The sequence below is a fragment of the Mobula birostris genome, chromosome 1 (assembly GCF_030028105.1).
Source record: "Mobula birostris isolate sMobBir1 chromosome 1, sMobBir1.hap1, whole genome shotgun sequence".
NCBI classification, from domain to species: domain Eukaryota; kingdom Metazoa; phylum Chordata; class Chondrichthyes; order Myliobatiformes; family Myliobatidae; genus Mobula; species Mobula birostris.
The window spans coordinates 13,063,123-13,087,900 of NC_092370.1; the positions used below are offsets into that span (position 1 = coordinate 13,063,123).

Below are 24,778 nucleotides of genomic sequence, written 5' to 3' on the forward strand. Positions count from 1 at the left end.
TATGAAGTCTCCCTCAAGTCCCCTACACTCCGAGGAATAAAGTCTTAGTGTGCTCAACCTCTCCCTGCAGCTCAAGCCCTCAAGTCCTGGAAAGGTTCCCGTCAATCATCTTTGCACTCCAGCATAATGATGTCTTTCCTACAAGAGGATGACTAAAGCTGTAATGATACTCCAAGTGTAGCCTTACCAATGACATGTACAACTGCAATACAATGTCCCAAGCGCAGATCTCATTGCTTTGACTGATAAAGACTAGAGTGCCAAATGCCTTCACCACCACGTCTACCTGTGACACTACATTCCGGTAACTACGTTCATGTACTCCCAACTCTGAAAGTCTGAAATAATGAGCATGTATTAACAGAGAGTTACACCAATATATGTCAATTGCTCTTCACGTGACTTCAAGAAAATTCAGAGAATTGTGAGCGCAGCTCAGCACATCAAGGAACCAACCACCTCTCCACAGACTGTCTACACATCCTGTTGCCTCAGTAAATTAGCCAGCATAATCAAAGACTGCACCCATCCTGGACGTTCTCTCTTCTCCCCTTTTCCATCGGCAGAAGATACAAAAGCCTGAAAGCATGTATCACCAGTCTTCAAGGCAGCTTCTGCCCCATTGTTATGAGACTATTCACTGGTTCCTTAGTACAGTAGATGGATTCTTGACCTCACGACCTGCCACATGATCTTGCACCTTACACTGGACAATATTTTTTTTCAAAAGTGTTGCTTCCTCAGAATTTGTTTTTGTTTATATTAGGCTGCTTGAAGCTGAACGCAAATATAATTTCAGACTACTCGTATCATGTAGGAAGTTGGAGAAACAAGAAATTAACTTTTATTAATTATAATGTGTTCAATTGCATAACAGTGCTGACACTTTGCAATAGTTCAACTAAGGTAAAATGTTTTGTTAACAATTGCATTTATACTCAGTGTTGGAGGGTTCTCACTTAAGTGGCGAACAATAATTAGCCGGCATTGATGAATTCCAGTTGCCCTGATACCGTTTCTCCATTACTGCAATATCACTGCTCGTCACTGGCAAAGCCAATATTTGCAGTGAAGAAATCTAAATGGGAATGCAGAAAATGAACCTTCAGTGACATATTGCACTTCATGCTTTTTCATGCTTGAAGCATGTTGTCATCCAGCTAAATGTAGTCTGGTGCTCTGTAGCTGTCAAGAAAATTTTCAGCAACATCCTTGAATCCCTTCCATGAGGTTTTCTCTGGTCCCACAAGAATTTCTTTGAATTGCCTGTCATTGATGACCTGTTTGATTTGTGGACCAACAAAAATACCTTCCTTAATCTTGGCATCAATTACTCTAGGAAATATCTGTCTCAAATATCGAAATCTTTCACAGAAGCTTATAGCCTTTCTAAAACCTGCTGCCCCATGCAGCATCCACCCTGCCTAAACGTACCCAGGCATGCCTGGACAAGATAGAAAACTATGCAGCTTACATTGTGGGCAACATTTTAATTGACTTGAATTATGAATTGAAAGAACAACTATAGGCAATCGTTAACAAATGGTGTGTGAGGGAAATTTCATGGTGATTTTATGCTCAGCAGCCAAAAATCTTTAAGATATACACTAAAGTATTCAGGAAGCAAAATCATTGTTGTCCGCTCGTATCTAGCTGCTCTGCCCTTTCTCTAATTGTTATACTTTGTTCTGTATTGTTATTTTTTCACCTTGTTCTACCTCAATGCACTGTGTAATGATTTGATCTGTATGAACAGTGCACAAGTTAAGCTTTTCACTATAACTTGATACATGTGACAATAATAAACCAATTCCAATTTCAAATTCCAACATGGTGAAAAGGTGATGGAACATCAGTGTTGTGTGACCAGAAATAAAACACACGCCAGGTACTTAGTTATTTTTTGGATACTATTCTATGCAAGCACATCACTACAATTATGTTCCCGTGACTCCCCAGCTCATCAGACTCAAAGCGCCAGCATGAGCCCACCTGGGAACATTGGATGTTGATACATGGGTGAGAAAATGTTCCAACTCGCCAACACATCTTCCAACGAGAATCACAGTGGTAATGAAGATGTAAAACCTTTGAATGAAATCTAGCTGATATTTCACTGAATAAGCACTGAGATTGTACCCAGTGGGTGTACAGGAAAGCAGCATGCAGTGATAAGAATCTTTACACAGACATGAATAGGCTGTAGTTAGAAACTGGATCTGAGAATATAGAATATTACAACACAGTTCAAGCCCTTCAGTCCATGATATCATGCCAACCCCTTAACCTACTCCAAGATCAATCTCACCCTTCTCTCCCACATAGCCCTCCACTTTGTTTTCCATCCACATGCCTCTCTGATGATGATAATGATGGCTGGTCCTTCGACTGCGAAGATCAGGAGGGAAAATACCATCGCTGTAGGATTTTTCTTCTCACTGCACTGAGTAGGTTTACAGTGAGGATCAGTGCGTGCGGACCGATTCCACTCTTTGGGCCGGGGGACATTCCACAATGGCACAGTGAGCTGTGATGACTGTGGAGACCACAAGGTTGTAGGCTGAGTATTGGAGTTTTCCTTCTCCTAGACAGTCTGGGAAGGCTAAGAAGTCCCATCTACCTGGGTTTGGAATCGGAGTTTTCCATCTCCTAGACAGGCTGTCTGGCAAGGCTAACGAGCCCCATCTACCCGGGTTTGGAATTGGAGTTGGCCTAGGCTGGCTGCCAAATAAGACTGATGACTCAGCCTGCCCGCCCAGTTATACCGCTGGACACTTGGTCACGCCATGATATAGCAAACTCAGTAAGAACAGGGACACCATGTGAAGGCGTTGCTATGGATGCAGCAGTGTAGGAGAGGCTACATATGAGTGAGTGGCAAGCCAAACAGTGGTCCTGCAGCGATCACTACACCTGAAAAGGAGAGACTTCACCTTCCTTAAGTGAGCAGGACGTCCAGCCCAGACTCACCCGTCCCCACATGCCTGTCTAAGGACCTTTTAAATATCCTTAATGCATCTGCCTCTATCATCATCCCCAGCAGCACAATGCAGCATTAAGAAACATTCCCATGGTTAATAATTAATTCCATCACCTCAAGTCTGATATCCACTTGTACAGAAAATTGGCCGACATCTACTCTTTTCTTTTGCTGCCCCTGCAGTCCCATTCGCTTCATGCAGTAAATTTATCAACACTGTCACTCATTGAACAAAGGCAAGAGGAAATTTAAAAATGTTATCTTTTAAGAAAAAGACACTTCATGTTATGATGGATCAGAGATATGAATTAGTTATGAATGTTCACTTTGGATTTCACAAAAAATCTACATAACTGTGAATCATCTTATTTCACATTTTCATAGATTTAGAACATAGAACACTGTAAATATAGAACATTACAGCACCAACCCAGGCCCTTCAGTCCACAATGTTGTGTCGACCCGTTAACCTACTCTGAGATCAACCTAACCCTCCCCTCCCACATAGCCTTCCATTTTTCAATCATCCACATGCCTATTTTGGAGCCTCTTAAATGCCCCTTGATGTATCTGCCTCTACCACCACCCTGGTGTTCTACATACCCACCATTCTCTGCGTAAAGAACGTACCTCTGACATCTCCCTATGCTTTCCTCTGATCAGCTTAAAATTATGCCCCCTCGTATCACCCATTTCCACCCTGGGAAAATGTCTCTGGCTATCCACTCAATCTATGCCTCTTATTATAGTGTACACCTCCATCCAGTCACCTTTCATCCTCCTTTGCTCTAAAGAGAAAAGCCCTAGCTCACTCACTCTATCTTCATAAGACATGCCCTCTAATCCAGGCAGCACCCTGGTAAGTCTTCTCTGCACCCTCTCTAAAGCTTCAATTTTTTCATGTGTGCCATGCTCTGCCAGAGCCTCAGTGACCACTTTTTCAAGTGGTTGTCTTGGAGGAAAGATTCTGTGAGTGGTCCCCCATGTCCTTCTCACAGTGTAGTGCTTTTTTTTAGGAGGCCAAGTTGTGAGCTTGACACGCAACCTGGCATGGATAGAAAGCGTGCCTGGTAGCGGCCCGACTGGGTTCGAACTCGGGAACCTTCACTCCAGAGTCCGGCGCTGATGTCACTGCGCCACCAGCCAGCTAAAAGCTTCAATACCCTTCCTATAGTGGGGTGACCAGAACTAAGCACAATATTCCACGTGGTCTAACTAGGGTTTTATAGAGCTGCAACATTAATTTATGGCTCTTGAACCTATAGTAACAGCAATGTAGACATGTATTCAAATGTCTGTATAAAGATCAGTAAACAGTTAAAAAAAACTAAATCAAATCAATATTTGGTGTGGCCATCCTTTGCCTTTAAAACTACATCAGTTCTTTTAGGCACAATGTCAAGCAGTTCAGTAAGAAAATCAGCTGGTAGGTTGTTCCACGCTTTTTGGAAAACTTGCCAGAGTTCTTCTGCAGACTTTGGCCGTCTCGCCTGCTTCTCTCTCTTCAGGTAATCCCAGACAGCCTCGATGATGTTGAGATCCGGCCTCTGTGGAGACCATACCATCTACAGAACTCCTTATTCTTCTTTTCAGAGAAGACAATTTTTTTATTACCTTGACCGTGTGTTTGGGAACATTGTCCTGCTGCAGAATGGAATTGGGACTGATCAGATGCCGCCTGATGGTATTGTGTGATGGATGAAAATCTGCTTGTACTTCTCAACACTGAGGATTCCATTAATTCTCACCAGATCACCAACTCCATTTACAGGAATGCAGCCCCAATCCTGCAGAAAACCTTCACCATGTTGCACTGTTGGCTGCAGACACTCATGCATGGAGTACTCTCCAGCTCTTCTTGGACAAATTGCCTCCTGCTTGAGCCAAAAATGTCAAATATTGACTCGCCAGTCCAGCGTACTTGCTGGCATTGTTCAGTACCCTGCTTCTTGTGTTTTTATGCATAGGCGAGTCTCTTGACTTTGTTTCCACTTTGGAAGAATGGTTTTTAGGCAGCAACTCTTCCACGAAGACCACTTCTGACAAGATTTGTCCGGACTATAGAGGGCTGTACTTGGGTTCCAGTGGTTTCTGTGAGTTCAGAGCTGATAGCCGTGCTGGACTTCTTCCGATTTAGAAGGGGCATCAGGTTGCACTGGGTTATACACCTACAAAGTAATCAGGTTTTTAATTGAAAATGGTCTATTACTTAATAAGTTATTTCCTTTAATGAGATACAAAAATTTCTCTAACTTTTGATATTTTATGAAAATAAATGGTTGGAAGTATAAAATTTGCTCTCTTTTCTAATCACATGCTAATGCAGAAAACAAAAAATAAGGATCTAAAATAAAAATTGTATTAAAAATCTAGTGTATCTAAGATTTCCGCACTCTACTAAATCTCCTAAAACTCTAAATGAATTGTAAACCCCGGTGTGCTTTCTTTGGGACTGTTGGGCCAAGGATAGGTCCTCTGAGATGCTGACACCCAAGAACTCGATGTTGCTCACCCTTCTCATTGCTGACTATCTCAAACAGGACTTGTATGCATTCTCCTGACTTCACCTTCCTGAAGTCCACAATCAAATCCTTGGTCTTGCTGATGATGAGTAGATGTGTTGATGTAACACCATTCAATCAGCCGATCTATCTCATTCTGCTCCCATCTAACTTTTGCCATCTGCAATTCTACCAACAACGGTGGATCCATCAGCAATAGTATAGATAGCGTTTGAGCTGTGCCTTGCCACACAGCCATGATTGCAGAGAGAGTACAGAGGGTTGCCAGAGGTACGTTTCTTACACGGAGAGTAGTGGGTGCTTGGAACTCGCTGCCAGTGGTGATGGTAGAGGCAGATACATTATAGGGTCATTTAGATAGGCACGTTGATGATAGAAAAATGGAGGACTATGTAAGAGGGAAGGGTTATATTGTATTTATTAGACAGCAGAACATTATGGGCTGAAGGGCCTGCACTGTGCTATAATGTTGTATGTTCTATGTTCAAAGGCACATTTTCAATGATTTTTATTACCAACAAAACAGGTTTTAATGCAGGGGTTCCCAACCTGGGGTCCACGGACCCCTCGGTTAATGGTACATGGCATAAAAAATGCTGGGAACCCCCACCTTAATGGATTCATGGATTTCTTTCCCATGAATCATTTGTGCTAGACTTTTCATTCCAGCTTGTCAACTTTTTTTATTCCTCTCAACCTCATTCTCCCACCTTCTCTTCATAACTTTTGACACCCTGACTATCAACGTCCCCTTTAAATATACCCAATGACTAGCCTGCACAGCTGTCTGTGGCAATGAATTCCAGAGATGCACTACCCTCTGGCTAAAGAAATTTCTCTTCATCTCCATTCTAAGTGGACATGTCTCAATGCTGAGACTGCCCTGTATTCTTAGACTCTCCTACTACAGTATAGGAAACATCCTCTCCACATCCACTATCTCAGCCTTTCAATATTTGTTGGGTTTCAATGAAATTACCTCATCATTCTTCTAAACTCCAGTGAGCACAAGCCCAGAGCCATCAAGCACTCCTATGTTAACCCTTTCATTCCTAGAATCATTCTCGTGAATCTCCTCTGAACACTCTCCAATTTCAGCACATCTTTTCTTAGATAAACGACGCAAAACTGCTCACAATACTCCATGCACTCAGACCAATGCCTTATAAAGCCTCAGCATTACAGGCTTGTTTTTATATTCTATTCCTCTCGAGCTGAATGCTAACATTGCATTTGCCTTCTTCACCACTATCCCAACCTGCAAATTAACGTAGGGAATTCTGCACTAGAGCTCCCAAGTGCCTTTGATTCTTGAATTTTCTCCCCATTTAGAAAATAGTCTGTGCCTTTATTCCTTCTACTAAAGTGCATGATCATATACTTCCCTATATTATATTCCACCCTTCTGAAAGAGTAGAGTGACCTTTGCTATTTTCTGGTCCTCTGGAGCCATTCCAGAATGTAGTGATTCTTGAAAGATCATTACTAATGCTTCAATAATCACTTCAGCTACCTTTTTCAGAACCCTGGGGTGCAGTCCATCTGGTCCAGATGACCTACCTACCTGCAGACCTTTCAGCTTCCCAAGCACCTTCTCTTTAGTAATCATAATTATACTCACTTCTGCAAATAAAGTCTTGAATTTCTGACATACTGCTAGTGCCTTCCACTGACACAAAATACTTAATTAATTCATCCATCGTTTCCTTTTCCCATTGCATTACTACCCCTTCATTTTCATTTTCCAGAGGTCCGAAATCCATTCTTGTCTTTTACTCTTTATATATCTGAAAAGCATTTGGTATCCTCCTTTATTTTATTGTCTAGCTTACCCTCATATTTAATCTTTTCTCTCTTTATGGCTTTTTTAGTTGCCTTCTGTTGGTTATTAAAAACTTCTCAACCCTCTAACTTCCCACTAATTTTTGCTATATTGTATGCCCTCTCTTTTGCTTTTATGCTGTATTTGGCTTCCCTTGTCAGCTATGGTTGCCTCATTGTCCCTTCAGAATACGTCTTCATCTTTGGGAAGTATCTACAAAGTTGTATCTTGCCCCTAGAAACTCCAGCCATTGCTGTTCTACCATCATCCTGTCATCCCAATGGGTGACTCCTTTCAATCAACTTTAGTCAGCTCCACTCCTATGCCTCTGAAATTCCCTTTACTCCACCGTAATACTGATACATCCGAGTTTAGCTTCTCCGTCTCAAACTACAGGATGAATTCTATCATATTATGATCACTGCCTCCCAATGGTTCCTTCACCTTAAACTCTCTAATCAAATCTGGTTCATTATGCAACACCCAATCCTGAATTGACTTTCCCCTAATGTGCTCAACCACAAGCTGCTCCAAAAAGTCATCTCATAGGTATCCTGCGAATTCCTTCTCTTGAGATCCAGCACCAAACTAATTTTCCTAATCTACCTGCATAATGACATTCCCCCACGACTATTGTAATATTGCCCTTTTTACATGCTTTTGCTATTCCCGTTGAAACTTATATCCCACTAATAGCTAATGTTTGGAGACCTGTATATAATTCCCACCAGGGTCTTTTTACCTTTATAGTTTCTCAACTCTACCCACAAGGATTCTACATCTTCTGATTCTATGTAACCTCTTACTAAGAATTTGATTTCATTTTTTTGTGTGAACACAGCAGTCCCATCCCCCTCTGCTTTTACGTCTGCCCTTTCGATACAATGTGTATCCTAGGTGTAGACTAAAGTCTCCTTTTGACATTTTCAGAATATCAATGGCTGTCAGAATTGTGCAGAATGTTCCCAGCTAATTAGATTTACAAAGAGACAGATTGCCCCAGAGAGAGGAGGGATACTGACTGGATGTTGACTGGATTGTCTTTTCACAAATGCTGAGTTCTCCCAGCATTTTTGTTTTTATTTTAGTTCCAACATCTGTACTTTCATTTGTTTCCAATTTTTACCAGGTTGAAGTTACCAGATTGATAAAAAAAAATGTGGTAAAGATTTAAAGTAATCAATATACTTCATCAGGTTTCTGTGTGTATTTAAAGGAATCAATACAGCCTTTCAGATTCTTGTGTGTATGTTTTGACAAAGTAACTAATTTGGTTATTTTCAAAAGTTTGTGGAAAACAGTAACTGGAATTTGACTTAGCTACATTCATCAGAGAAAAAATGAATAGAACACAGAAAAGACCTGCTGGAATGGAAACCACTGCTTTAAAAAAAAATAAAACTTTTTATAAGATTTGTACTTTTTAGCAAACTCATGTATTTTTCACAGTCACTGACAAAGTGATATAGCAGCTAAACTAATGGTTTATCACCTTTCTCATTTTTCATTGGCTAAGTTTTAGCACATTACACACATAATGTAATTGTTTTAATCATGTGGCCTATTAACTAGTTTATCTTTATCTACAGAATTTCTTATCTCATCTGTAAAATTGATAGATTTTACAGAAGCATCATTTTTATTCTTTTGTCTTGGCATTAATTCCCCTCTTAGCATCGTTTCTTGGCTGTTTAATTAGTTTGCTTAGTATTTGCAGAAGTAAGTGAAATCTAAAATGAACTGAAATCTTGGAATTAAGACTGCTCATCATTCCTGACATTCAGAAGTACCCTAAGGATCAGAAAATAAACAGATCTGACAGGCCGTTCAGCCCACAATGTTATGCCAACCTTCTAACCTACTCTGGGATCAATCTAACCCTTCCCTCCAACATAGCCTTCTTTTTCTCTATCATCCGTGTGCCTATTTAAGACTTTTAAAAATCCCCAAATTATCTGCCTCTACCACCACCAGCCACCACTCTGTGTAAAAAAAACCTATCTCTACACCCTTATACTTTCCTCCAATCAATTCAAAATTATATCATTCTTATTAGCCATTTCAGTCCTGGGAAAAAGTCTCCAGCTGTCCATTCATAAAGACATAGAATATAGAGCATAAACAAACACATTTATTCCAAAACTCAATCCAAAAGTTTTGTTAAATAGAATAAAGAACTTAGATCAGTACAGCACAGTACCAGCCCTTCCCTTCCAGATCATCATTCCTGTCCTGGTGCCAGCCAAGTCTCTGTAATGGCCACTACATCATAATTCCATGTATGTATCCAAACTCTCAGTTCATCACCTTTGTTCCTGATGCTTCTTGCATTGAGGTACACACATTTCAGCCCTTCTACCTTACTGTCTTTACACCGTTTATTCTGCTTCTCTTTCCTCAAAGCCTCTCTGTATGTTAGATCTATAAGACATATTTAGAAGTATTAAATTAAAATCTTGCAAAAGAAAGCAAAAAAAATATATAGTGAGGTAGTATACATGGGTTCATTGTCCATGCAGAAATTAGATGGAGGGGAAGAAGCTGTTCCTAAAATGTTGAGTGTGTGTCTTTGGGCTCCTGTATCTCCTCCCTGATGGGAGCAATGAGAAGAGGGCATGACCTGAGTGACTTGGGTTCCTTAAAGATGGATACCGCCCTTTTGAGGCATTGCCTTTTGAAGGTGTCCTGAATGCTGGGGAGGCTCGCACCCATGATGGAACTGGCTGAGTTTGCAGCTTTTTCTGATCCTGTGTTATTACCCCTCCTTACCAGACTGCAATGCAGTCAGTTAGAATACTCTCCACAGAACACCCTCCATTGACTAGGAATGACTAGAGAATGCAAAATCTGACGCCAGATATTCTGTCTCAGATATAGAACATCACAGGACCAAAACGTCGTGCCGAACTAATTGACTTTGTAATTAAATACCTAACAAAACGGATGTCTTCTGTCTATGCAGAGGGAAGGAGTGCTTTGCACCTCCTTTGTAAGAGATATATCTCCACCCTGCCAACCAGCATTTAAGATCAAAGCTTCTTAAAAGGCTCTTCACAAAAGCCTCTTAAATGCCTCGGTCTAGCATGACTACCTTGCTAGTCTGTTCCTGGCCCCCACAACCATCTGTGTAAAAATTTGGCCCATACATCTCCTTGATCTCACTGCTATTTCCTAATATGATAAACTGAACTCTTGATCTCACAACCTAACTCGATATGATCCAACACCATATTGTTTACCTGCATTGCACTTCCTGTGAAGTTTTTAAACTTTATTCTGTATTATATTATTATTTTAGCTTGTTCTACCTCAATGGACTGTTGTAATGATCTGATCCGTATGAATCCTGTACAAGAGAAGATTTTCTTGTTATATGTGTCAGAAGGGGGCATGTTGGAGGCGGACCCAAATGCAAGACACAGACACTGAAGTACTAGGAACTGGACTCAGAGTGTCAAGCAAGCAAGGGAAGTGGGGAAGAACGGACACTGGACATTGACACAGGCCCTGGACGAGACTAGGATGCAGGGCTTGGGCTAGGACATGGACAAGAAACACTGAACCCAGACAAGGAACTAGGAACAAGGAGCCTGGGCTAGGACCCCGAGCCAGAGACTGGACAGGGACCCAGAACCTGGGTCTTGACTTGGGCTCGGACTCCAGATCTAGGCTACGGGACGGGACGTGGCTAGACTACGGGACGGGGTGCTTAGACATGGCTTGGACAGGACGAGAAACTCCTGGACAGGAGGAGGGAACACCAGCACCGAACGAGGGAACTCCAGCACAGGGCTGAGTAAGGTACTCCTGGGCTGGGCGAGACACATGGACAGGACGAGAACACAAAGCCTTAATTTGGACTTGGGGCTCAGGAATCTCGGTGCCTTGGACTTGGGGCTCAGGAACCTCGGAGCCGGGACCCCTCCTTGGGAGCAGGACATAGGGCCAGGACTCGTACGCAGCATGCGGAGCCAGGACCTCCTCCTATGGAACAGGACCAAAGGCGGGGGCTCTTCCTATACACAGTACACTGAACACGAAGAGACAGTTTTCCACTCAGGGTAGCAGCAAACAGCCAGACCTACCCAGCAGAGGCGAGGCCACTAAGAGACAGTTCCCAACACCAGGTAGCAGCAAACAGCCAGACCTACCTAGCAAAGGACACAAAGAGACAATTCCAAACAACAACAGATTGTTCCTTATCTTGACACGGCAAGGCCCCAGTCTTGCTTCAGCAGTTGAACTTGACAGCATTACAGGCAAGGACACAGGCAAAGGCTTCAGAAGGAAGAGGAAGAGAATGGAACAGTCCAGCAACTGAAGCTGAACCCAGGAGCTATTTATGTAGCCAGCCCAAAATAAGAATCAGGTGCCTCAATTGAGGCACCCCAACAGAACAAGAGTAAACCGGAAAACCTGGAATAAGGATCGATGGACCGGACCGTGAACCGGAATGCGGACTTTACGAACCGGACCATGACAATGTGACAGTAATAAACCAATTCCAATACAAGTTCACATTCATTTGAACTTATCCTCTCTCTTTCCAGACCGTCCTCCAGTCAAAAGGACGTCTGGGTACAATGGTCCTTCGGTTGCCATCTTCCGGATAGATCATGAAAATATACATTTCACTTTACATTTGTTTTTCATCTTGAATGTGTAACACTCTGATAAAGGTTTCAGTGCTAATGTAATGGTCTTTCTGTAGAAGCAGTGCTTGGGTTAAGGTTAGAGATAATGAGTGCTTTGGAATGTGAGCTGTTCAATCAGCGAAGTGGGTTTTCTCTGTGTGCCTGACACCGGTGGGAGCTGATTTGCTCAGTCAGAGATGAAGAGAGAGAGAACTGATCATAAGATTTGACTTGCTGGGGAACCGTGATTCGAAGGAACAAGCAGAACAAGCAGAGCTCTACTTAGGATTGGTGAATATATATGACAATTGGAAGAGTTCACCTCCAACTTGTGCACATTTGATTGTTTAATTAAAATGGGCCCTTTATGTTTTTCTCTTTCTTTTCTTTGCTAACCCTTTAGCTAAGTTAATGTTCATAAATATAATTCCTTTAATCATATGCAGTGAGCTGTCTGGTATTTCTTGGAACTGAATTATAAGAGGGTGGCAAATTACACAGCATTCACACAACTTGGGATTTGGGATGTCTCAATCTCATGGGTATGGTGGGACTGGAGCATGTAATTCCCTAGATGTATGCAGCCCAGGGGAACCAGGGTTTCAAATGAGATTCTGGAACTGTTGGAGGCCCTGTTTTGCAGTTTGGAGATTGTTTGGGTGTTTCAACACTCTGGAATCTCTGAGAGGATTCCAAGAGGCAGAGGCAGCATGTATGAACCTGGTGGCGAGCAGGATGCGGGATGGGGCGTGAGCCAAAGTTCGACTCCGTTCTGCTGATTAAAGCTTCCATTGTTTACCGATTAAAAAGAAGAGGGATATTGAAACATCAAGGTGAATGCGGAAGGTGAGTGCTGGCTGCCTGCCTTTTGATTGCTAGTGGGATCGCTCTGCTATCGCAGGTGAGATGACTCTGATGTGGAGAGAAGAGACTACCTTTTTTACCACCAGTGTGATTGCTCTTTGCCAGCGAGGGAAAAGCCTACTGTTTTGCCTGGAGGAATGTTACCCAGGTTTTCTACATTTTGGACTTGGATTGTAAACTTATTTTTCAGTCTTACAGTTGTTTTTATATACTCTGTATTTTTCACCTGATCTTGTTTTTTTTAATGTGCAAGTGTGGGGATTTTGGGGGTTGATGTGCCTATTCTGCATTTGTTCTTTTTTTTGTGTGGGGAGATGGGATTTGATGACTGTGCTGCCGTTCTTTTCTTTCTTGGTTTCATGGCTATCTGGATAAGAAGAATTTCAAAGTTGTATACTTTTATAATAAATGAACCTTTGAACCTCTTTTTGCCACAAGCAGCTGTGGAGGCCAGGTATTTGGTCTACTTAAGGGAGAGGTTGATAGATTCTTGATTAGTCGGGGCATGAAGGGAGACGGCAGGAGATTGGGGCTGAGAGGGAAATGGATCAGCCTTGATGAAACGGTGGAGCAATCTCCACGAGCCAGGTGGCCTAATTCTGCTCCTATATCTTTTGGTGTTTTGGCCTGTTGTTCAATTCTTGCACCATTTTTGGGTGGTGGGGGCAAGGTTGAAGCCCACATGATAAATGTTTGATTTTTTTACTCCCTACCACCACCCTCCTCCCACAGCTCCCTTCTGCCATGATTCAGTAAGCCACTGTGCTCTGCCGGTATGATTTTCGTGCCATTCCCTTCATTCCAACTGGTTCTGAGTGAGAGTCGTGAAGGCTGCCATCTGCCTGCGTTCTTCCAGGCTGCAATCAGTTTGTAATCTCTTCAAGAAATATAACCACACTGTGCGCAGACTTCTATGTCCACAATTAACTCGCATTTCCAGCCTCTATCTTGTGGGCTTATTACAACCCCATTTTCATTGGCTCTCCTGCACCAAGATGACACAAATGCACAAACATACAATAAATAAACCTGAAAATATTACACAACTGCTTAATTAAATATAACTAATCTTCTTACAGCATTTAATACATTTTTTAAGTTACCTAGATGTTATGTTGACACTGGAAGCGCGGCGATACTCGCAGGCTGCCCAGCTCAATCCTCACTGATTAGATTCGTCACATCTTCACTGCCTCAGATTTTTTTCGACTCATCTGGAGCAGCACCTCGTTATCATCAACAGAGACTTTTTCCCAGGGTGGAAATGGCTAATAACAGGGGGCATCATTTTAAGGATATTGGAAGAAAGTATAGGGGGAACGATAGAGGTAGGTTTTTTTTTTACACAGAGGGTGGTGGGTATGTGGAGCATTCTGCTGGAGTGGTGGTAGAGACAGATACATTAGGGGAATCTAAGAAACTCTTAGATAGGCACACGGATGATAGAAAGTTGGTGGGCTATGCAGAAGAGGATAGTTAGAAACATAGAAAACCTATAGTACAATACAAGCCCTTCGGCTCACAATGCTGTGCCAAACATGAAATTACTTAGGGTTACTCATAGCCCTCTATTTTTCAAAGCTCCATGTACCTATCCAAGAGTCTCTTAAAAGACCCCATTGTATGACTCCACCACCGTCGCCAGCAGCCCTTTCCACGCACTCATCACTCTGTGTAAAAAACCTACTCCTGACATCTCCTTTGTACCTGCTTCCAAGCACTTTAAAACTGTGCCCTCTCACGTCAGCCATTTCAGCCCTGGGAAAAAGCCTCTGACTATCCACATGATCAATGCCTCTCATCATCTTATACACCTCTATGAGGTCACCTCTCATCCTCCGTTGCTCCAAGAAGGAAAGGCCAAGTTCATTCAACCTATTCTCATAAGGCATGCTCCCCAATCCAGGCAACATCCATGTTAGTTTCCTCTGCACCCTTTCTATGATTTCCACATCCTTCCTGCAGTAAGGTGACTAGAACTGAGCACAGTACTCCAAGTGGGGTCTAACCAGAGTCCTATATAGCTGCAATATTACCTCTCGGCTCTTGAACTCAATCCCATGGCCAATGAAGGCCAATACACCATATGCCTTCTTAACTACAGAGTCAAATCACGCAACAGCTTTGAGTGTCCTATGGACTCGGACCCCAAGATCTCACTGATCCTCCACACTGCCAAGTGTCTTACCATTAATACTATATTCTGCCATCATATTTGACCTACCAAAATGAACCATCTCACACTTATCTGGGTTGAACTCCATCTGCCACTTCTCATCCCAGTTTTGCATCCTATTGATGTCTCGCTGTAACCTCTGACAGCCCTCCACACTATCCACAACAGCCCCAAACTTTGCGTCATCAGCAAATTTACTAACCCATCCCTTCACTTCCTCATCCAGGTCATTTATAAAAAATCACAAAGAGCAGGGGTCCCAGAACAAATTCCTGAGGCACACTACTGGCCACTGACCTCCATGCAGAATATGACCCAACTACAACCACTCTTTGCCTTCTGTGAGCAAGTCAAATCTTGATCCACAAAGCAAGGTCCCCTTGGATTCCACGTCTCCTTACTTTCTCAATAGTCCTTGCATGGGGTACCTTATCAAATGCCTTTCTGAAATCCATATACACTACATCTACGGCTCAACCTTCATTGATGTGTTTAGTCACATACTCAAAAAATTCAGTCAGGCTCGTAAGGCACGACCTGCCTTTGACAAAGCCATAATGACTATTCCTAATCATCTCCAAATGTTCATAAATCCTGCTTCTCAGGATCTTCTCCATCAACTTACCAACCATTATAGTAAGACTCACTGGTCTATAATTTCCTGGGCTATCCCTACTCCCTTCCTTGAATAAGGGAACAACATCTCCAATCCTCCAATTCTCCAGGACCTCTCCCGTCCCCATTGATGATGCAAAATTCAATTGCCAGAAGCTCAGCAATCTCCTCCCTCGCCTCCCACAGTAGCCTGGGGTACATCTCATCCAGTCCTAGTGACTGATTCAACTTGAGGCTTTCCAAAAGCTCCAGCACCTCCTCTGTCTTAATGTCTATATGCTCAAGCTTTTCAGTCTACTGCAAGTCATCCCTACAATCACCAAGGTCTATTTCCGTATTGAATACTGAAGCAAAGTATTCATTAAGTACCTCCGCTACCTCCTCCGGTTCCACACACACACTCTTCCGCTGTCACATATGATTGGTCCTATTTTCTCACGTCTTATCCTCTTGCTCTTCAATACTTGTAGAATACCTTGGGGTTTTCCTTAATCCTGTCCACCAAGGCCTTCTCATGGTCCCTTCTGTCCCTCCTGGCTCTCCTAATTTCACTCTTAAGCTCCTTCCTGCTTGCCTTATAATTTTCTAGATCTCTATCATTACCTAGTTTTTTGAACCTTTCGTAAGTTTTTCTTTTCTTCTTGACTAGATTTTCAACAGCCTTTGTACACCATGGTTCCTATACCTTACCATCCTTTCCCTATCTCATTGGAACGTACCTATGCAGAACGCCACGCAAATATCCCCTGAACACTTGTCACATTTCTGCTGTACATTTCCCTGAGAACATCTGCTCCCAATTTATGCTTTCATGTTCCCACCTGAGAGCTTCATATTTCCCCTTACTCCAATTAAACGCTTTCCTAACTTGTCTGTTCCTATCCCCCTCCAATGTTATGGTAAGTGAGATAGAATTGTGATCACTTTCTCCAAAATGCTCTCCCACTGAGAGACCTGAGACCTGACCAGGTTCATTTCCCAATTCCAGATCAAGTACAGCTTCTCCTCTTGTAGGCTTATCTACATATTGTGTCAAGAAACCTTCCTGAACACACCTAACAAACTCCACCCCATCTAAGCTCTTTGCTCTAGGGAGATGCCAATCAATATTGGGGAAATTAAAATCTCCCATCACGACAACCGTTATTATTACACCTTTACAGAATCTGTCTTCCTATTTGCTCCTCGATATCCCTGTTCCTATTGGGTGGTTTATAAAAAACACCCAGTAGAGTTATTGACCCCTTCCTGTTTCTAAATTCCACCCACAGAGACTCCGTAGACAATCTCTTCATGACTTCCTCCCTTTCTGCAGCTGTGACACTATCTCTGATCAGCAGTGCTACGCCCCCACCTCTTTTGCTTCCTTCCCTGTCCTTCCTGAAGCATCTAATCCATTCCTGCCCCTGAGCCATCCAAGTCTCTGTAATGGCCACAAGTACTCCACGTTCTAAGCTCATCCATTTCGTTCATAATAATCCTTGCATTAAAATAGACACATCTCAACCCATCAGTCTAAGCGCATCCCTTCTCTATCACCTGCCTATCCTCCCTTCCACACTGTCTACAAGCTTTCTCTACTTGTGAGCTGACTGCTCCTTTCTGGTCTCTTCAGTTTGGTTCCCAACCTCCAGCAATTCTAGTTTAAACCCTCCCCAGTAGCCTTAGCAAACCTCCCTGCCACGATATTGGTCACCCCCAGATTCAAGTCCAACCCATCCTTATTGTACAGGTCACTCCTGCCCCAAAAGATGTCCCAGTGATCCAGAATTCTGATTCCCTGCCCCCTGTTCCAATCCCTCAGCCACGCATTTATCCTCCACCTTATTCTATTCCTATACTTGCTGTCATGAGATTGCTATCCTTGTGGTCCTGCTTCTCAGCTTCTTTCCTAATTCCATGTAGCCTGTTTCAGGACCTCCTTCCTTTTTCTACCTATGTCGTTGGTACCAAAATGTACCCCGACCTCTGGCTGTTCTCCTTCCCACTTCAGGAGAACATGGACGCGATCAGAAACATCCTGGACCCTGCCACATGGCAGGCAAAGTGCCATCCATGTTTCTTTCCTGCGTCCACAGGATTGCCTGTCTGACCCCCTAACTATAGAATCCTCTATCACTGCTGCCATCCTCTTCCTTTCTCTACCCTTCTGAGCCACAGGGCCAGACTCTGTGCCAGAGGCGCGGCCACTGTTGCTTCCGCCCCAAACAGGAGTACTTACTGTTAAGGGGGACAGCCACTGGGGTACTCTCTAGTATCTGACTCTTGCCCTTCCCTCTTCCGTTACCCACTTATCTGTCTCCCGAGGCCCTGCTGTGACTACCTGCCTATAACTCCTATCTATTACCTCCTCACTTTCCCTGAGCAGACGAAGTCATCCAGCTGCATCTCCAGTTCCCTAACCCAGTGCCAAAGGAGCTGCAGCTCGATGCACCTGGGGATCTCCCAGACATCCCACATCTGACACCCAGTACAGAACACCGGCCTCACAGGCATACTACCTATTCCTATTCTTCACAAGTAACTTACCTCGCCTCGACCCGTTATCGCTGAAGCCCTCCTACTTTGACTCCCTCTATATGGTTGCCCGCTCTATAAAGCAGTTTTCTTTTCAAATTCATCCCGCTGGTCTAACTCACTGACGTCCATGTGCCTGCACAGTTGTGCCTTGTTAGATGGATCATACAGCAAAATTAAAGGTAGGCACAACATTGTGGGCTGAAGGGCCTGAATGGTACTTTAATGTTCTATGTTCTATATTCAAACAATGCATTTTGCTGTTATGTTTTGATGTATATGAGACAAATAAAGCTAATCTTTACCTTCAAGCAACACACATCAAAGTTGCTGGTGAACGCAGCAGGCCAGGCAGCATCTCCAGGAAGAGGTACAGTCGACGTTTCAGGCCGAGACCCTTCGTCAGGACTAATTGAAGGAAGAGCTAGTAAGAGATTACTAACTCTTCCTTCAGTTAGTCCTGACGAAGGGTCTCGGCCTGAAACGTCGACTGTACCTCTTCCTAGAGATGCTGCCTGGCCTGCTGCGTTCACCAGCAACTTTGATGTGTGTTGCTTGAATTTCCAGCATCTGCAGAATTCCTGTTGTTTGCGTTCTAATCTTTACCTTTATAGTTCATTAGAAAATCTTACAGATTAAAATGTGGTTGGTTCAGATTTGAAGATTAATAATGAAGAAATATTATGGAGTTATCAAGATTCTCTAGATTAACATATGTGATTCTTTCTCTCTCTCTCTCTTTGAACCTCACACCTGCCGGTGATAATGAGATGCAGCTCCAAACGAGCTGAAGAAATCTAAATTTCAAACCGAGGCAGCAAGGATGAAATCTAACACTACTCTGATTATGTTCTTTGACAGACTACGAACTGACTGCTGCCAAATGTGTGCAGACAGATGGCAGGCACCAACCTCTCTAGCTCAGAACCAGCGGGGCTGAGAAACGTCTCCGTGGTTGGCAGTTGACAGAGGAGGCTGCAAGGAACAGAGTTCTGCACGACTGCCATGACTGCTGCAAAGATTTTGTGAATGAAGATATTTGTTGCAATCCATAGCATGCATCGATACAGTACATTTAACATGAGGAAATACTTCAAGGCATTAAATAAAATTTAAATAATGGCATTTCAAATTTAAATAAAATGCATGGAATCAAAAATAGTACCAGGCGGCATGACCAAATATTTGGTTAGATGCTATAAGACCGTAAAAGATAGGAGCAGAATTAGGCCGTTCGTTTGGACAATCGAGTGCTCTCTGTTATTCAATCATGGCTAATTTATTTTCCCTCTCAATTCCATTCTCTGGCCTTTTCCCCATGGCCGTTAAAGATTGTTAGTCACGTGTGTATTGAAACGTACAGTAGGATGCGCCGTTTGTGTCAAGGATGTGCCCTGAGCAGCCCACAAGTACCTGCTCACTTCTGGCACTGTCTAGCATGCACACGTCACCAACCCTTCGGAATGTGGGAGGAAACCGGAATAGCTGGAGGAAAGGCACAGGTACATGGTACACTTTCTTTCCAGATAGCGGCGGAACTGGACTGAGTTTGTTGGCTTACTGCTACACCAGCACACCTGCACATAGTCCATATCCACAATGCCCAATTACACCCATGTAACCAACCAATTTACTAACCTTTGGAATGTGGGAGGAAACCAAAGTGCTTCAGGGGTCTTTATCCAGGCCAGCTTGCAGAAGTCTCTGATCAACTACCACCAACATGTCACCTGTGGGACCAGAGGAGCCAATACACTTCATCATTCTTACACTACCATCAAAAACATTTACCGTGCTATCCCAAGCCCACATCTTGACAAGTTCGATCACTCCTAGCCTGCAGTCAGACACTGAGGTCCACAGCAGCAGTGGTGAGGACCATGAAAGTATGGTCAAGGGAGGCGGAGGAACATAACAGGACTCCTTTGAGCCAGTGGACTGGACAATCATGGCTGATTTAGGGATTCCTCTTCGGACTGAATGAATATGCCACAGATGTCATCAACTTCAAGACTTGGGTGGAAGAGTGAGTGCCTTCGAGAACATCCGAGACAAACTCAAACCAGAAGTCGCCAATGAACCGTGAGACTCATAGTCTTCTGAGGGCTAGATCAGTGGCGTTCAAGTCTGGTGATCCAGAACTCTACAGGAAATCCAGGCATGACATACAAAAGGCTATCTCAAGAGCGAAAGGGAATTCTAATTGAGGTTAGAGACGGAGTTGGATGCAAGTCAGCTCTGGCAAGGTCTGCAGGCCATTACAGACACACCCAGCCCTGAGACACCGGGCAAGGTCATTTGATTCCAAACAATTGGTTTTTTGATCATTACGGAATGTCTGTCTGGTGCTTCCCGCTCCCTCCCCCCCTCCTCTCCCTTTTCCCAACCATGATTCCCCTCTCCCTGCCCCCCTCCCACTCTCAGTCCACAATAAGAGACCCATATCAGAATCAGGTTTATCATCACTCATGTATGTCATGAAACCTGTTCTTTATTTTGTGTCAGAAGTGCAGAGCAGTGCAGTGCAGTGCAATACATAAAATTACTACAGTACTGTTTAAAGGTCTTAGGCATCCTATCTATATATACAAGATATTAAGAGGAATAGATAGAGTCGACAGCCAGTGCCTCTTCCCCAGGGCACCACTGCTCAATACAAGAGGGCAAGACTTTAAGGTAATAGTCATAGTCATACTTTATTCATCCCGGGGGAAATTGGTTTTCGTTACAGTTGCTCCATAAATAATAAATAGTAATAGAACCATAAACAGTTAAGGGTTGGGAAGTTCAAGGGGGATATTAGAGGAAGATTTTTTACTCAGAGAGTGGTTGGTGCATGGAATGCACTGCCTGAGTCAGTGGTGGAGGCAGATACACGAGTGAAATTTAAGAGACTACTAGACAGGTATATGGAGGAATTTAAGGTGGGGGGGGGTATATGGGAGGCAGGGTTTAAGGGTCAGCACAACATTGTGGGCCAAAGGGCCTGTACTGTGCTGTACTGTTCTATGTTCTACTTCCTACAAGGCATAACCTAACACTAAACAGCTGTGATGCTTCACTCGCAGATGAGTTGAACGCCTGTTATGCACTCTTTGAACGGGAGAGTAAAACTACATCTATGCAAGTCCCTGTAGCGTCTGGTGCCCCTGTGATCTCTGTCTCGGAGGCTGATGTCAGAACAACTTTCAAGGGGGGATCCCTCACAAGGCATCAAGATGCTGACGGTCAACCTGGAAGGACACTGAAGAAACTTTGCAGGAGTGTTCAAGGACAACGTCAATTGCTCACTGCTGTAATCAGAGGTCCCAACCTGCTTCAGAAGGGCGGCAGTGCCCAAGAAGAGCAGGGTGAGCTGCCTCAATGAGTGTCACTCTGTGGTACTCACAACTACTGTGATGAAGTACACTGAGAGGTTAGTTATGGCTAGATTTAACTCCTGCCTAAGCAAGGTTTGGGACTCACTGCAATTTTCCTAAAACCACAATAGGTCTGTATCTAATGTAATCTCACTGGCTCTCAACTCACTCTTGAATCACCTGGCAAAACCTAGGTCAGGCTGCTGTTTATCAATTACAGCTCAGCGTTTAACACCATCACTCCCTCAGCACGAATCAATAAACTTCAAAACCTGGGCCTCTCCACCCTCCTATGCAACTGGATCATTGACTTCTTCATCGGGAGACCATAGTCGGCATGAATCGGAAATAATATTTCTTCCAAGCTGACAATCAACACCAGCACACTTCAAGAATGCGTACTTTGCCCTCTGCTCTCCCCTCCGTACACCCCGTAAGGGTTTTTGCTAGGCACAGTTCAAATGCCATCTATAAATCTGGTTATGACACAACTGTTGTTGGCAGAAATTAAAATAGTGAAGAGGAGTGAGATCGATCAGCTGGTTGAGTGGTTTTGCAACAATCACCTTGCATTCAACATCAGTAAGACCAGGAATTTGATTGTGAATGTCAGGAAGGGTAAGATGAGGGCACACACACCAGTCTTCATCAGGAGGTCTGCAGAAGAAAGAGTGAGAAGTTCCAATTTCCTGGATGCCAACATCTCTGAAGTTCTATCCTGCACCGAACATATTGACGTAATTATGAAGAAGGCACACCAGCAGCTGTACTTCATTAGGTGTTTGAGGAGATTGGGTATGTTACCAAGGACTTGGAGCAAATTTCTACAGATATACCATGGGGAGCATTCTGACTGATTGCATCACCGTCTGGTATGGAGGGGGTTACAGGAGCGGAAACAGCTGTGGAGAGTGTAAGCTCATCTAGATCTATCATGGGCACAAGCCTCCCCACCCGAGAAGTCATCTTCAAAAGGCAGCACACACAAAGTGCTGGAGGAACTCAGCAGGCCAGGCAGCATCTTCAAACAGCAATGCCTTAAGAACAGGCATCCATCATTAAAGAGGCCCACAATTTAGATCATGCCCTCCTCACACTGTTACCATCAAGAACGAGGTACAGGACACTAGCTCACTATTTTTGCACTACCTATTGAATATATACTTTGTATATTTTATGTACTGCACTATACTGCTACTGCAAAACAACAAATTTCATGACATATGTCAGGGATAATAATTCTGATTCTGATGACAACCACATTCATCCTTTCCACTTTGTCCCCCTAAAACATCCATACGAACCTAAAAACGCTAAGACTGAGCCACAAACCCGACACAGCAAATCGACGCCATCTTGAAAGAAGAATTCTGGCAATACTCAGTCAGACCACATCTGTAGATGTTCAGGTCTTTGCCTTTTTCCTATGGTTGTGACCTTCCCTGAGTGGCCTGCTTTACTCGGAGGGTGGTTTGAAGGTGGAATGAGCTGCCAGCACAAGTGGTGCATGCAAGCTTGATTTCAATGTTTGAGAGGTTTGGATAGGTACATGGATGGTAGGGGTATGGAGAGCTATGGTCCCAGTGTAGGCATTTTAAATGGTTTGGCATGGAGTAGATGGGCTGAAGGACCCATCTATGACTTTTCTATGACTCTACGACCTCTGCCAACGCCTGCAATGTTGCATGTGGTGGTTCATTAAGGAATGAGTAACAACACAGGTAAATCCAGTGACAAGCCTGTGTTTCCTGCATTCTTTTCTCCCTTCCACTGGTCCACCACCGCAAGAAGTAAGTTCTCGTGCAGTGTGTTGAAACTCTGACTAAACACAAACAAGTTAAACCGGAGCCAATGAAGACAGGGTCGTAGTAAGGTTCACTCTTCCACATTAACGTCGTACGGTGAAAGCTGTTGATAAAAAATACAAACGTATACGGCGTCTGTTTCATTCTGGAGACCAGGCGCTCTCTTCTTTTACCGGGTGTCTCCGGCCGCCCCGAGTAGCGGGCGAGGGGTCGCGTCAAACCGCCATCGGACCCGGGCCCACCCCGCGTCTGAAATTGAAAAGCGCGCCGCCCCAACCGCCGCTTCCTCAACAGGCACCGCGTTAATATTTTTACTTCAAATACATTCTTATGAACTTACGGCGTTGCTTCTGTAATGTTTATTTGTGGGTAGAAATGGAGCTCTTCACGATCATGCCACCCGCCCTCACACCTTCCCGAACCGGAAGTTACGCCGGAGGTGACCTCATCACACGGCGCGATATACCAAAGACAATGAAAATTTACCTTTGTTAAACTGGAACCTAATTATCAACCTTTAACTTTAACTAGAAAACAAATCATTTAAAACATAGACCCAACAAAGTCAAATAAATGCTTTAAGGGCAACACAGGGGTGAAGAAGACGGAAAGCTGTTAGGAGAGGGCAGTGGACCATGGAAGAAAGGGAAGGGGGTGGGGAGCGAGAGGGAGAATGTGTGGATGTTAGGCAGAGGTTGTGAGGGTGGGAGGAGGAAAAGGGAAGGGATTCAGATTCTGTGCCGTTCTGGGGCCGACCCTCTGGGCGCAGGGCTCGGAAAAAGCGACGCAACAGCCTTTTAACATCATAAATCAGTGAGTTGTTTGTTATGTCTCCCCTCTCGCTGTGAAACGGGGGCACCTCTTTTTCCCTTATTAGGGAGAGAGAGAGCCTGTGGTATGTTGAATACCGGGTGAATGTGTAGTCTTTGGGGTGCTGCAACCCTCTATCTTTATTGATGCTTTGCTGCATGCTTGAGTGCTCAGTGGAGGGCGCCGATGCTTTTTGCTGGTGGGGGTGGGGGAGGGTTTTTGCTTTACTGCTGCTTGTGTGTGGGAGGGGGGAGTCGGGGGGGGGCCTTGGGGTTCTAATGTTAAACTGTCATTAATTCTTTAGGGCACTCCTCTGTTTTCGTGGATGCTTGCGAAGAAAAAGAAGTTCAGGATGTACATATACGTTTCTCTGACATTAAATGTACCTTTGAAACCTATTGGTAACAAGGCCAGAGTGATTAGAGCAAACAGTGGGAGGGAGAGGGGGAAACAGGGAGGAGTGCTGACTGGAAGTTAGGGAAATCGATATTGAGCTGTTCCCTTGCAACACAGTTGTGTTCTTACGACACGTGACATACCAAGATTTTCTCTGGATGAACATAAATTGAAAATGTCAGGTTTAACTTGCATTTGCTGAGGTAATGTAAATAGAACAGGTGCACAGGAAGTTGTGTTGCGCCACAGAGCAGTTGTTCTGTGAGTTTGAAATGCAA

The 24,778-nt window shown here is 43.8% G+C and overlaps 1 long non-coding RNA gene across 1 annotated transcript; it reads right to left on the reverse strand.

Annotated features, from left to right (window-relative positions):
- Positions 1–865: 865 nt before the first annotated feature.
- Positions 866–23,713, reverse strand: LOC140188065 (uncharacterized). The gene is made up of 3 exons (XR_011883256.1): positions 23,635–23,713; positions 19,769–19,860; positions 866–5,148 (listed from the first exon to the last, which is right to left on the reverse strand). It is a non-coding gene; the product is annotated as an uncharacterized lncRNA (long non-coding RNA).
- Between the last annotated feature and the right edge of the window lie 1,065 nt (positions 23,714–24,778).